We start from the raw sequence: 12,388 nt of genomic DNA, 5'->3' as shown, positions 1-12,388 counted from the left end.
GCAGCCAAAGGATTACAATACTTGAATAATAAAAATAAATGTTATACCAGTTTCAAAATATTCCTCCTGTTTGCATTTTAAAAAATGACATGGGAACCAAAAATTAACCTGAATACATTTCTCTGTTGCCAGTTTAAAGATGATTTATACTGAATGAACTGCTGCATGCCAACATCATCTTTCATGATCTACATAAAGCATGACAATCAATTCATTGTACCATTTATTTTCCTTTGCAAAGACCAAATGAATTTCAATTTTAAATTCTAATACAATGCAGATCTCCTAAAGTAAAACAAGACTCCTTTATTTAAAGTTACTTAGCCACAATGCCTTTGGGTGTTTTTAACCCTTTTTATGTGATTCATGTTAGTAGATTGAAGAGCACAAGGGAAATTATGAACACTTCCACTGGGTTAGGGCCCAGTTTAAAATAAAAGCCTCCAGGGGAATTCACGTCATTTCATTGTCAATATTTCAACTGGCTAGGAGACCAATTCAGCCCAATTATTGCACATACAATTAAACATGTTATGTTTCAAAATTCACAGCACATATATACTTTATGGAGAAAACATTTCCCCAAAAGGTAGCACAATAGCTAGTGTGCTAGGAACTAACACAACTCATCAACAAGCTGCACATTTCTTAAGGGGAAACTTCAATGTTCTCTGTGGTAGCATACTTCAATTATAAGCATTCTCATGTTCTCATTCCATCCCCCCTACTCAGTCCTTGACAGCCCAGGGAGAAACCTTGTGGAGAGAACAGCGGGCTCTTGAGAAAGACTTCAACAAACTTAGTCAGAAAGATGTCCTAATGCAATGAGGTTCTCTTCCCTGACTAGTTGACCAACAGGTCTTTCTTAATATTAGCTAGTAACAGCTACATATTACTAAAGGCGAACACAATTATCTTGCACATGCTATGAGATTCTTGCTGGCTAACATCAGGAACATTCATTAAGTAACGAAAGAATAACAGAGGGCTCCAAAATGCATAAGGAAGGGGGGGGGGAAACAGCCACTGTCCTCAGACAGATGAATCGACTGCTGCCATTCCAGCTCTGCCAGCTAGCATTTTTTTGTTTAGGCACTTCAAAAGACTGGATGCTCAGCTCACCTACCCTTGTTAACAGTTATAAAGAAAAGTTACTTCAGCCTAGCTCTGATTCTGTAACTTCCATAATTTTATTATTATTATTTTTAAATGGCTTCCATTGCAGGCCAACTTTTCTGTTGAATAGTCTGGCCTGTGGCAGAGCCAAGATTCAATACACCAGTCATAAATTATTTCTCACAAATGGCACACTTAATTATCTCAATGCCTTAATACTTGCAGAACTAATTGTGTGCTTAAAAAAAAAAAAATCTAGAACACTGCTCTGTACTAAATTAATGAACAGACACAGTCCTTCCTTCAGACCAAAATGGATACATAGGTACTAATGAAGTCATTAAGTAGCACAGCTGCTAAACAATTGTAGGTGAACAGAAGGTGAAATATACCTGGTTTTTCCCCTAAATATTACAAACAGCAAATTAATTTTTCAAAAATAAACTAAAAATCTGACTTTCATTACACAAACACCTTCTGGATATTATTAAGAGTTTCTTTGGAATCCCAGTTGAGCTCTCCTGGGATCTGTGGTGAGCTTGTATTAGATTAGCCCAGGCACCACTTTTAAACATTACCAGAGCTCTATGTTGCGCATTCTCCTGTACCCTGTCGCTTTGCATCCCTTTCTCTCATAAGGGAAATAATCCTTTGGAAGAATATCTAAAAATAAAATGGAGTAAAATTATGGCCACAATGATTTTCCCACCCTCTTCTCATAGATGTGAAACATGCTGAATCTGCCAAAGAACCAAATGAAATGTTATCAAACTGTACAACTGCTGTCATTAGTCAAAGTATTATAATAATGCCACTTAGCACTCTTTACAAAGCAGGTCTGTATCATTATCCCCAGTTTAGATATGGGGAAACTTGCTCAAGATGACCCAGCAGGTGAGTGGCGTAGCCAGGAACAGAATCCAGGTCTTCTGATTGCCAGCTGATTGCTCTATCTAGGCAACACTACCGCAAAAGAGAAGCCAAGTGGCCATGTAGTGTAATTGTGGTAGAAAGAACTTTCTAGGTTAATCAAGGGATCTTTCCATCCTACCACAGCTCAGTGACTTACATTAGAATCTATCTTAGGGTTTTATAATGCTGCCGTCACCACAGTACCTAAGCGCAAAGAAAGTGAGGAAAATGTGAACCAATACCACTAAGCAATTTAACAGAAATATACAGTAATTTATGACTGGGAAAAAAAATCTAAGACTGAAGATAGTGCTTACAACAGTGGTGTTAGTTTCTTATCACTGGCAGAGGTAACTGAGCAACAAGAGGAAAGCATCCATACACCAAAGCCTTGATTAAAGGAAGCTGTTTATATTGACTATACTGACACAGCAGGTTTAGAACAATCTGAATTTCTCTTGTAACCAGTTAATCATAATTTGAAACTGCAATCATTTTTAGACCAAAACTAGTATTTAACCATAAATTTCAAGTGACACATTTTTGGTTGCTGCAGTATTTCTCCATCCAATTTTTTTTAAAAGCATCTACCATACTGTCATGGAAGATTTCACTGCAAATCAAGTAACTATTAAAAATGGCTGCATGTGAGAAGGGGGATGGAGAAGGGATGTATGTGTGTGTGTGTGTGTGTGTGTGGGTGTGGGAATCATTTTGCTATGACCTTCATCAAGCAGGTGATTTACTAACATAGAATGTAAACTTTATGAAGTTGTTAATATGAAAAAGCCCTCTTTCAAAGTTGCAATTTCTTGTAGTTGTGGTTTTGAAAGGTGTAAGACTACTTTCTATTTTTTTAAGTAAAAATTAATTGCAGCTGTTAATAGCAATGGTGTAGCCCAATGTCCCTTAGCAAGATATTCTCTAAAAACACAGGGAGAGGGAAATTTGAGGAAATTCTCCAGTTTCTGCAGAAAAAGAAGTGTAAGTTGTAAACGTTACTAATCGGAAATGACTAATGTTCATGACAACTAAAATGAACAACATGGAAAGTTACTCAGTGTCCCAAAAAACTCCCCAACACCATATGCAGTATTAGTCTGTTATTTTTAAACATGAGTCCACTCTGCTTGACTTAGGACAGCTGTGTCTGCTTTTGGGTTGCTTTTTTCTTGTTGCTGATGCTGCTGCATAGGCTTTCAGACTTCAAACTAAAATCAGACCCAGCTGTCCCCTTTTCTATTTTAATTTCAGTGACTCAAACTGAATTTTCATGGTTTAAACTACTCACTTAAAATTTATCAGTCTTTAAAATTATAACTAGTCTCTAAAATTAAACTGAATTTGAAATAAATAATGTGAGTTCCTTATTCCTGATACTGCTATTGTTGAACTGCTTGGTTAGCTTTGCTTTTAAGAAAGTGGTAGCTAAGCCAAGCTTGAGATTTTGGCACTCAAAAACCAAGTAGGAGATTTAGACACACATCTCCCATTAATTTGAATGGGAACTGAATTTAAATCTCCTAGTCAGTTTTTTAAAATTTGAAAATGTAAGTTTCTTTCTTCCAAAGACAAGATATTTAATTTTTAAAACAGTTTAGGTTTGAAAAAAGAGTACAAGAAAATCTGCAAAATTATTTAATTGCTTAGAAATACATAAGGAAATAAGTTATATAACAACTTGGGTCTTTTTTTTTAAATGTGCGTGACTAATAATTGGCAAGTCACATTTTAGATTGTAAAAACAGTCTTTAAAATTTGGGTTCAGAACATACATTGTAAACTACAGTTAATTATTGCCATTACACAAATATTACAATGAACTTAAAACAGCAAAGAATTCGGTGCTGTTTTTATCAATGATGTAAGATGACACTGGGTTAAAGAATCTTACAGTTAATTGACCTCTGAAACGAAGCGACATTTACAAACACCTATCATCAGATAAAGAGACAGCAACCAACTCTTGAATAATCCCAGCATTTATTCAGAATTTTCAGAGACTCAACATTGCTTACACTGTATTGGTTACCCTTATGCAATCTTCTAATGACCAAAGGGCCAGCCTTTCAATGCTTCACAAATTAAGATCTAGTAATGGTTAAATCTGATTGAATTTTTCAGCTCAAAATATATGATTGTATGAATAATTAGCCTCCAATATCTGGTAATCTGTTTAGCTACTGCTAACAATGTGACTCAAAAGCTAGGAGAATGCCTCAGTCAATGAATGGGCCATTAGCCAGGGCCCCCACATGGGGGGGAAAAGGGTACACTTTACTGGGACCTGGAAGCCGTGGGGGGCCTGGCCCACGCTGCAACCCCCATTACCATGAGGAAAAAAAATTTCAATGCTCATGAGATTGTATGTATGGGATGAGGGATTGTGGTATGTGTGTGGGAAGGGGCCCATGTTACAAGTTTGTACTGGGCCCAGAAAAATTATGCTTGTGCTCTCCCATTAGCAACAATTCTGATAAAACTGCTCAATACTCAGCAGGAATCTGGCAGGTTAAAACTTTGGTAAGGTAGCTTACATCGACCTAACTTTGTAAGCGTCTACACTAACATGTAGCTCTCATCAAAGTAACTCGCCCACTACACTGACTTAACTCCACCTCTGCAAGAGGCGTAGCACTTAGATGGATGTAGTTATGTTGACATAGTGTCAGGCTATGGCTAAACTAGGCAGTTTACAGCGATGCTGATGTAAACTCTCTGTGTAGCCACTATAAACTGATGGGAGAGAGCTCTCCTGTCGACTTAATTACTCCAGCGCCTACAAGCGGCAATAGCTATGTTGGCGGGAGAAGCCCTCCCACCAACATAGTGCTGTCACTCACAGGGGTGGCTAATTCACACCCCGACTGACAAAACTTATGTTGACTTAAGCTGTATTGTAGCAATAGCCTCAGTGTAGACACTGCATTGCTTGCATCGACTGTTGCTGCCTTCAGAAGCCATCCTACAAAGCCCCACACTGACAGTTAAATTGGTCCGAGCTCTCCTGGTGAAGGACCCGCATTGCCGACACAAGAAGCGTAGTATGGACCTGCAAAAGTGATTTAATTCCTGTGGTGGCTGTACATCAATGTAATTTAGGTCGACTTAATTTTGTAGTGTAGATTTGCCCTTACTGAACCAGGACTGACCTAATAATTCAGACCAAACCTTCCATCATGGTAGGCAGGATCACTAACTTCTCTCGCAGAGGGCTGAGAATAATGCACAGGCCTGTCTGTGTGTTCCACAGGTTTTTACTGGAATTAAATCAACAATCCCTTCCCTGCCCCACTTCCTCATCCCTAAAAATAAACCTAGTGAAAAGTACTAAATTACATCTATGTTGCATTTACATTTTGTATGAAGTCTTGCATGTTATTTACTCTAAACAAAAAGAACCTTCCACAATATATATTATTTACACTTAGTCATGGGAGGATTAGACTTTTTAATGGTAAATGTCAATTTCATGGTACAAACTGAGGAAAAATATTTCCATTGATGATGTTTGAAATTCATAAGTAGGCAAAGCAAGAAAAATGCTGTTTGAAAACTTATTAGAGTTTGATTTGAGGACATAGACTTTGTATATTTTGACATGTGATATGTTGACAATTTGGGTTTTAACAGTTATAAACAAGGATAAGATTTTGTCATGGGGGTCATGGTTTCCGTGACTTTCAGAGACCTCTATGATATTTTCCACTTCAGCTTCAGCCCCATGCCCCAGAACAGAGTGTGAGTCACCGTGGGCAGTGGGGGCTGAAGTTGTCAGTCCTCTTGCCCCGTCTCACCATTATTTTTAGTAAAAGTCACTGACAGGTTATGGGCTTCTGTGATTTTTTGTTTATTGCCTGCAACCTGTCCATGACTTTTACTAAAACTAACCAGGACAAAATCTTAACCTTAGTTATAAAGCTTAAACATTTTTTAATCTTAACATCTACTGTCATTAAATAATTGTCTGATTTCTCCTACTGTCTTACACCACCTATATTTTCCCCCAACTATGAAAATTTAAATCGATAAAAATAAAAAAACTTAAAAATAAATGTTGATCATATCTATCAAAATTATATATATATATATAAAAAAATCAAATTCTGCCAAGCCCATTTGTACTGTTTGTGTATTTAATGAATGCATGATTCCTTCCATCGTCGGTATGCTGTTTTATACCTTACTGTGATTTATAAATACACTTGATTCCTGCCAAGAACTGACTGTCAAGTAGAAATAAGTGTTTTCTTCACAACAAGCAAAAGAGTATCTTTTAAATCAGATTGGATTGCTCTAGCTTTTCCTCATATTTAGCTATATTCATGTGTGTTCATATTTAATTATTTGGTTCTATTACAGAATGTCTATTTTGTGCTGTTAGAGATAAGTGGTGTATCCTCAAAGACAAGCTGTCTCATAGCTACCAGTTTTTCTGAAATTTTTTTCCTCCTTGGTGCTTTATGGAGTAGTCGCCATATTCTGTAGCTAAAGTTTATATCCCAGAAGTCAATTAAAAAAAAGGTTGTAAAAACCTTTATTTGGCATTATCAAAACTCCCCAGATGTTTCTGGCTTCCTATCAGAAGGAATTGGTTGTAAAGCATACAAAACTTTCTATTATAGACTGCAGGTCATAGATTTAGCTCTGAAGTGCAACTTTCTCACTACATTTAATTTATAATACAGCTTTTGTGAAACAGAATAGGTCAATAGAATATCAATACGCACCAACACTTGGTAACAATTTTATAACAAAGGCAGACATAGCTGATTCACACTAGAAAAAGAATTTTGGAAATCTAATGATGGATCGAAGGTTTCCTTAAAAATAATTCTAACTGTTTTGCTGCAGAAGTGCCACATTAGGCAGGTGGCTTGGTGCACATGAACAGATGGGATGCAATATATCAGAGCCCCATAGCTCTATGATCATTTTCCTCATTTTCAAATGTCAGTTTTGATTAATTATTTTTGATTTATGAGTTTGGACTCAACATAAAATATGACTACGACAAAGAGTGAGTCAAGGCTGATCCTTCATAGCTGTCAGCAGGACTTACCTACAAGCATAAGGGAATTTGAATTGTTTTGGAAACAATGGGTAATAAAGGTAATGCAGGAGTCAACCAAAGAGAGACACTCCTTCCCTCATCTCATTTCAAAAATAAAATCACTACTTTAGTAGCGTTAGCAAGAGAACACAACGTGGGGCAGTTCCCAGTTAAATGTTTACTGTTTTGGTCACTGTTCTTAAGAGATAGCCAATGGTCTCACAAAAGCTCACAAAAGACATTTGTATGATCACATTTTCGCTAAGATTAATCTGTACGAGGGGCAGCTTAAAAGGATATGATTTTAAAACCTCTTTGAATGTTAGAGAGAGGCTCCAAGGTAGCCCATGGGGAAAGAAATTACCAGCCATAATATCCAGTGTATTTCCAACTATAATTCTGATTGATACTATGTGAACCAGGTTTCTATATTTTAACATTGGGGATGGGAGTAGCACTTGAGTGGATTAGGAAGGGGGGAATCATACTTGTGTGCCCCAGAAATTTTTACTTTTGTGTTTTGGTTCAATTTATCATTATTTTACCATACAAATATTGATGATAGCGAAGGACAAAAAAAAAAAAAAAACAAAAACAAAAAAACCCAAACCAAAAACAACCCCTCCTCCCCCCAAAAAAAACAAAAAACAAAAAAACTGTTGCAACATGTCAGGCTAATGAAGGGGGAACCCTATACAACTGGTTGGCAGGGTTCTTCCAACTTTCCACCTCCCATACCCTTACTATTGTTGTAGACACAAGGCTTCCTATCAAAAGGAAGCTGCTGTAAAACATATAAAGCCCTCTACATCATAGGCTGCAGGACCGAGGTTTAGTTCTAAAGATTTAGTTCTTTCATATCACATTTAATTTATAATACAGCTTTCCAGAAAAAGACCATGTCAATAGAATATCAATATGCATCAACACCTGATTTATGGGTTTGGACTCAACATAAAATATGCTTAAAAGAAAGAACAAGTCAGGACTGACCCTCATGATGCTGTCAGTAGGACTGCCTCATTAGCGAGGCTTATTCTACAGCTTGTGCTTCCCACTGTATGTCCATTAGAACTGATAGCTTAAGAAAGTTGAACTTTTTTGAAAACAACTTGCAATAAAGAGCACATATACGTTTTCTACTCACAACAATGTGTTTCTTACAACAGCTTATTTTTTTCAAGGCAGATAATTTCAGTGTTTTGCAATCCTCAAGTCTGTCTGTTATACAGACTGTTAAATAGACATAATTGAATAGCACATTTTCCAACAGAATGAATCAGCAGAATGTCAGCTAGACCCCACTGGGCAAATATCAAAGCAAGAGGAATCAAAGATCTGGAAAAAAAAAGAATGTGACTTGAGATGCTTCATCTGAGGGATTTTCTTGGTTTCACAAATAACTGGTTCTTATTTTGTTGATAAAATAAAAAGTGGTTAATATCTGGTAACTTTGTTTTCTTTCCAGTTTTGGCATTTATTGAGTTAGTTTGGTTCAAGACTGTGAACTATTTTTCATGGTACATAAGTGTGCACATCTCATGATATATTTGTAATGATTATATCTGTTTATATTTTGAGACTGCCATATAACCATTTTCTTTAGCAATTCTCCACCTTTCAAACACAATGTTACATACTTGAACAGCAGACTTGGGATGTGACAGATCAATACAACTTAAAGGAAACAGTGAAGTAAAAAATCATTTTTATTGCTGGAGATTTCTGCATTTTATTTCACACTGTAGGTGATCTACAGTGCATGTGATGGATCTTAAGCAATCAAATGGTATAGTTTAAAAAAAAAACCTAAAAAAAAAGAAAATGCTGCAATTCTTATTTCCTCTTTAAATAGGATATTTTAATATACTCTGAATTACATCAATAAGGCATAGCAGCTAAGTCTTAATAAACTGTACATTTCATCTATTTGAAAAGCACTACTGCAGAGACTGTGGCATCCTTAGCGATTTGCCATCCAGTACCAGAGGATTACATTCTTGAGAAGTTTGTACACAGAGGTATGCGATGGAGATAAGTATTCAAGTAGCAGTGTCCTGTCTTTCAAGTAGTATGGCAAGTATGGCACTGTTAAAAAGTACGTGAGGCATGATAGCAGAGCTGAATGCAGCCTGAAAGCTATTTAGAAAGTCTCTGCTTACAGATGGGTTTGCCCTTGGGACGTTCCATGGTGGAGAGGAACAGCTTAGGAGTTTTTCCTCGATGGCTTGATCCGTTCTAAATAAAAGGCTAATGCCCTTCTGACAGGGTGTAGAATGTCACCTCCTGCCTATTCTTATGAGGATCAGGGAAGAAGGGGGGAAGGTGGATGGGTTGGTTAAGGTAGAATGAAGAAGGGACTTTAAGCAAGAATTTAGGTTGGAGTCTCAGAGTGACTTTGTTCTTGAAAAAAATCTTATATGGTGGGTCTGCCATAAGGGCCCCTATTTCTCCACACGCCTTGCGGACGTGAAGACTACAAGAAAGGCTACTTTCATGGAAAGGTGTAGCAGTGAGCACATAGCCAGAAGTTCGAACAGGGCAGTTGTCAGAGATCAAAGCACTAGTGTGAGGTCCCATGGAGGAATTGGGACTCTGGGTTCTGGGTAGAGGTTATGAACTCCCTGTAGGAATCTTTTAGTAGTTGGATGAGCTAAGACTGAAACTCCATCCACCTTGTAGTGGAAGGTTGTAATTGTTGCCAGGTGTACTTGTAATGAACTCATTGAAAAGCCTTATTTCTTAAGGTAAAGTATATAGTCCAGTACTATGGGGGCAGGGTAGAATTGGTAGTGTCAATTTGTTTGTTTAGGCACCATCCTCGATTTGTGGAGGTATGTCGAGCGTGTAGTTGTCCATCTGCTGTTTAAGCAAGACGTGCTTAACTTCTTCGGAGCAGATCATCTCTTCGCCTTGCTCAAATGGAGTGTCTGCAGGTTCGGGTGCAGAGTTTGACCTGCATCCTTAGAGAGGAGATTTGAAAAAAGTGGAAGGACTTGTGGTAGGCATTCTGATAGCTTTTGTAAGTATGAATACCATGTTTGCCTGGGCCATGCTGGAGCTATCAGGATGACTTTGACTTGATTGATCCTGATCTTGTGTACGACTCTGTGCAGTAGTGGGATGGGAGGGAAGGAGTACAGGAGGTGTGTCCCCCAATCGGATAAGAAATGCATCTCGTCTGGATCTTGGTCTCAGGCCTGCTCTGGAGTAAAATATTGGACATTTGCTGTTCTGCCACATAGCAATTTGTTTGTTTGTTTAGGCACCATCCTCGATTTGTGGAGGTATGTCGAGCGTGTAGTTGTCCATCTGCTGTTTAAGCAAGACGTGCTTAACTTCTTCGGAGCAGATCATCTCTTCGCCTTGCTCAAACGGAGTGTAAATAGCAAATAAGTCTATGGAGGGGAACCCCCATCGTTGGAATATATTCTGAATCACAGAGGTGTTTATTTCCCTCTCATGGTCATTCAAGAACTTTTGGCTCAGCGTGTCTTCTCTGATGTTCTGAGATCCTGGTAGGTACGTGGCTGATATGTTGATGTTGTGCCGGATACAATACGTCTGCAACTTTATGGCCTCTGTGCATAGGGAATGTGATCTTGCTCCTCCCCTGTTTATGTGGAACATACAAGCCACATTGTCCATCACGATCTGTATGGTTATGTTTTTGATTAGAGGCATGAAGTGCACACAGGCATTGCAAACTGCTCACAGTTCCAGAATATTGATGTGGAGTGTTGATTCTGAAGAAGAACATGTTCCCTGTACTGTGAAGTTGTCTAAGTGGGCATCTCATCCCAAAAGGGAGGCATCCATTGTAATTATCATTTTGGGAGGAGAGGAGGAGGGATGTAGGAGGGGGATGCCTGCACACACACTGTGCAGTTGAGTTCACCATTGTAGCGAGTCATTGACTTTTGCTGGCATGCTCAGTTTGTGTGGGGCATACTCTGTTCTGAGCCAAGCTTACAGGCAGCGCATACATAATGTGGCATGTTTTACAATGTATGTTATCGCTGCCATGTGACCTAACAGACGAAGGCAGGTCCTGGCAGATACTTGTGGACTGTCTATAGTGGTATTAATCAGATTTGCCAGGGCAATGAATCTATGAGGTGCTAGTGATGCTTTTGCCTCTATTGAGTTTAGATGGGCTCCAATGAAGTCCAGTTGCTGAACAGGTGTTAGCACTGACTTTTGAAGGTTTATTTGTAGGCAGAGATCTGTGAAAAGGGACATTGGCTTTTGTACAGCCTCGATTGCTTCTCCTCAAGTGGGAGCCTTGAGGAGATAATCATCTAAGTATAGGTATATCATGACTCCTTGCTTGTGTAGATTGGCTGCCACCACTGCTATGATTTTGGAAAACATTTAGGGGGCCATGAATAGGCCAAAAAGGAGTATTGTGTATTGGAAGTGGTCCTGTCTCAGTACAAATCAGAGGAATTGCCTACGTGCAGGGTGTATGGCGATATGAAAATATGCAGGAATTATTGTTACTAAAGTAACCATCCTGAAACACTGTGTTTTGATGAATTTGTTTAATTTCTTGAGATCGAGAATGGGTCTCCATCCCCCAGACTTCTTCTATGTTAAGAAGTAAGGGGAATACAAGTTCTTCTCTTTGTGTTGTACTGACATAGGTTCCACCGTGTCTAGTTGCAGGAGGTGTTCCATTTCCTGTCTCAGGAGTGATTCGGGAGAGGGGTCCCTGAAGAGAAATGAGAATGGAGGGTGAGTAGGGGGGATGGCGAGGAACTTGATGGAGTAGCCGTTCTTGATGATCACCAGTATCCTTTCGTCTGAAGTGATGGTATGCCAGACTGAGCAGAATAGTATAGGCGGTCTGTAAATGGATGGTTGGTGAAGCTTGGTGTTAGCAACTATGGTTGGGGAAGGTCTGTCAAACCCTCGATCAAACCTTCAAATTTGTTGTTGAGATCAGTTGCTGCAATGTGGAGGGCTGCAAAGAGTTTGACCTTTCCTTGCGTGGTCTTTGCCTATATTTGTGAGGATCATACTGTCTCTGGTTCTGTGTGTATGGAGCTTGTCTAGGTTCTTGTGACATATAATACCTGCCTTGTTTGCGTTTTGTTGCCGGCATATAGATGCCTAGAGATCTAAGAGTGGCTCTCGAGTCCTTTAAGGAGTGAAGTGACTTGTCAGTCTTGTCGGCGAAAAGCTTCAGACCCTCGAAAGGAAGGTCCCCTACTGTAGATTGCACCTCCCCATGAAACCTGTACAGTGCGGAAGCTCAGCACATTATTATGGTGGTTGTGGTAGTTCTCGCTTCCAAGTTAGCAG

General features: G+C 38.8%; 1 protein-coding gene across 2 annotated transcripts in view; it reads right to left on the bottom strand.

Moving 5' to 3' along the window:
• The window catches only part of AIMP1 (aminoacyl tRNA synthetase complex interacting multifunctional protein 1), a 71,498-nt gene that overhangs the window by 1,082 nt on the left and 58,028 nt on the right, over positions 1-12,388 (bottom strand). The gene's annotated exons all lie outside the window — the stretch shown is intronic.

Source organism: Emydura macquarii, unplaced genomic scaffold, assembly GCF_026122565.2.
Source record: "Emydura macquarii macquarii isolate MOO-44397 ecotype Brisbane River unplaced genomic scaffold, CSIRO-AGI_Emac_v2 contig_2863, whole genome shotgun sequence".
Classification (NCBI taxonomy): Eukaryota; Metazoa; Chordata; order Testudines; family Chelidae; genus Emydura; species Emydura macquarii.
This window is presented reverse-complemented; position numbering and strand designations above follow the sequence as displayed.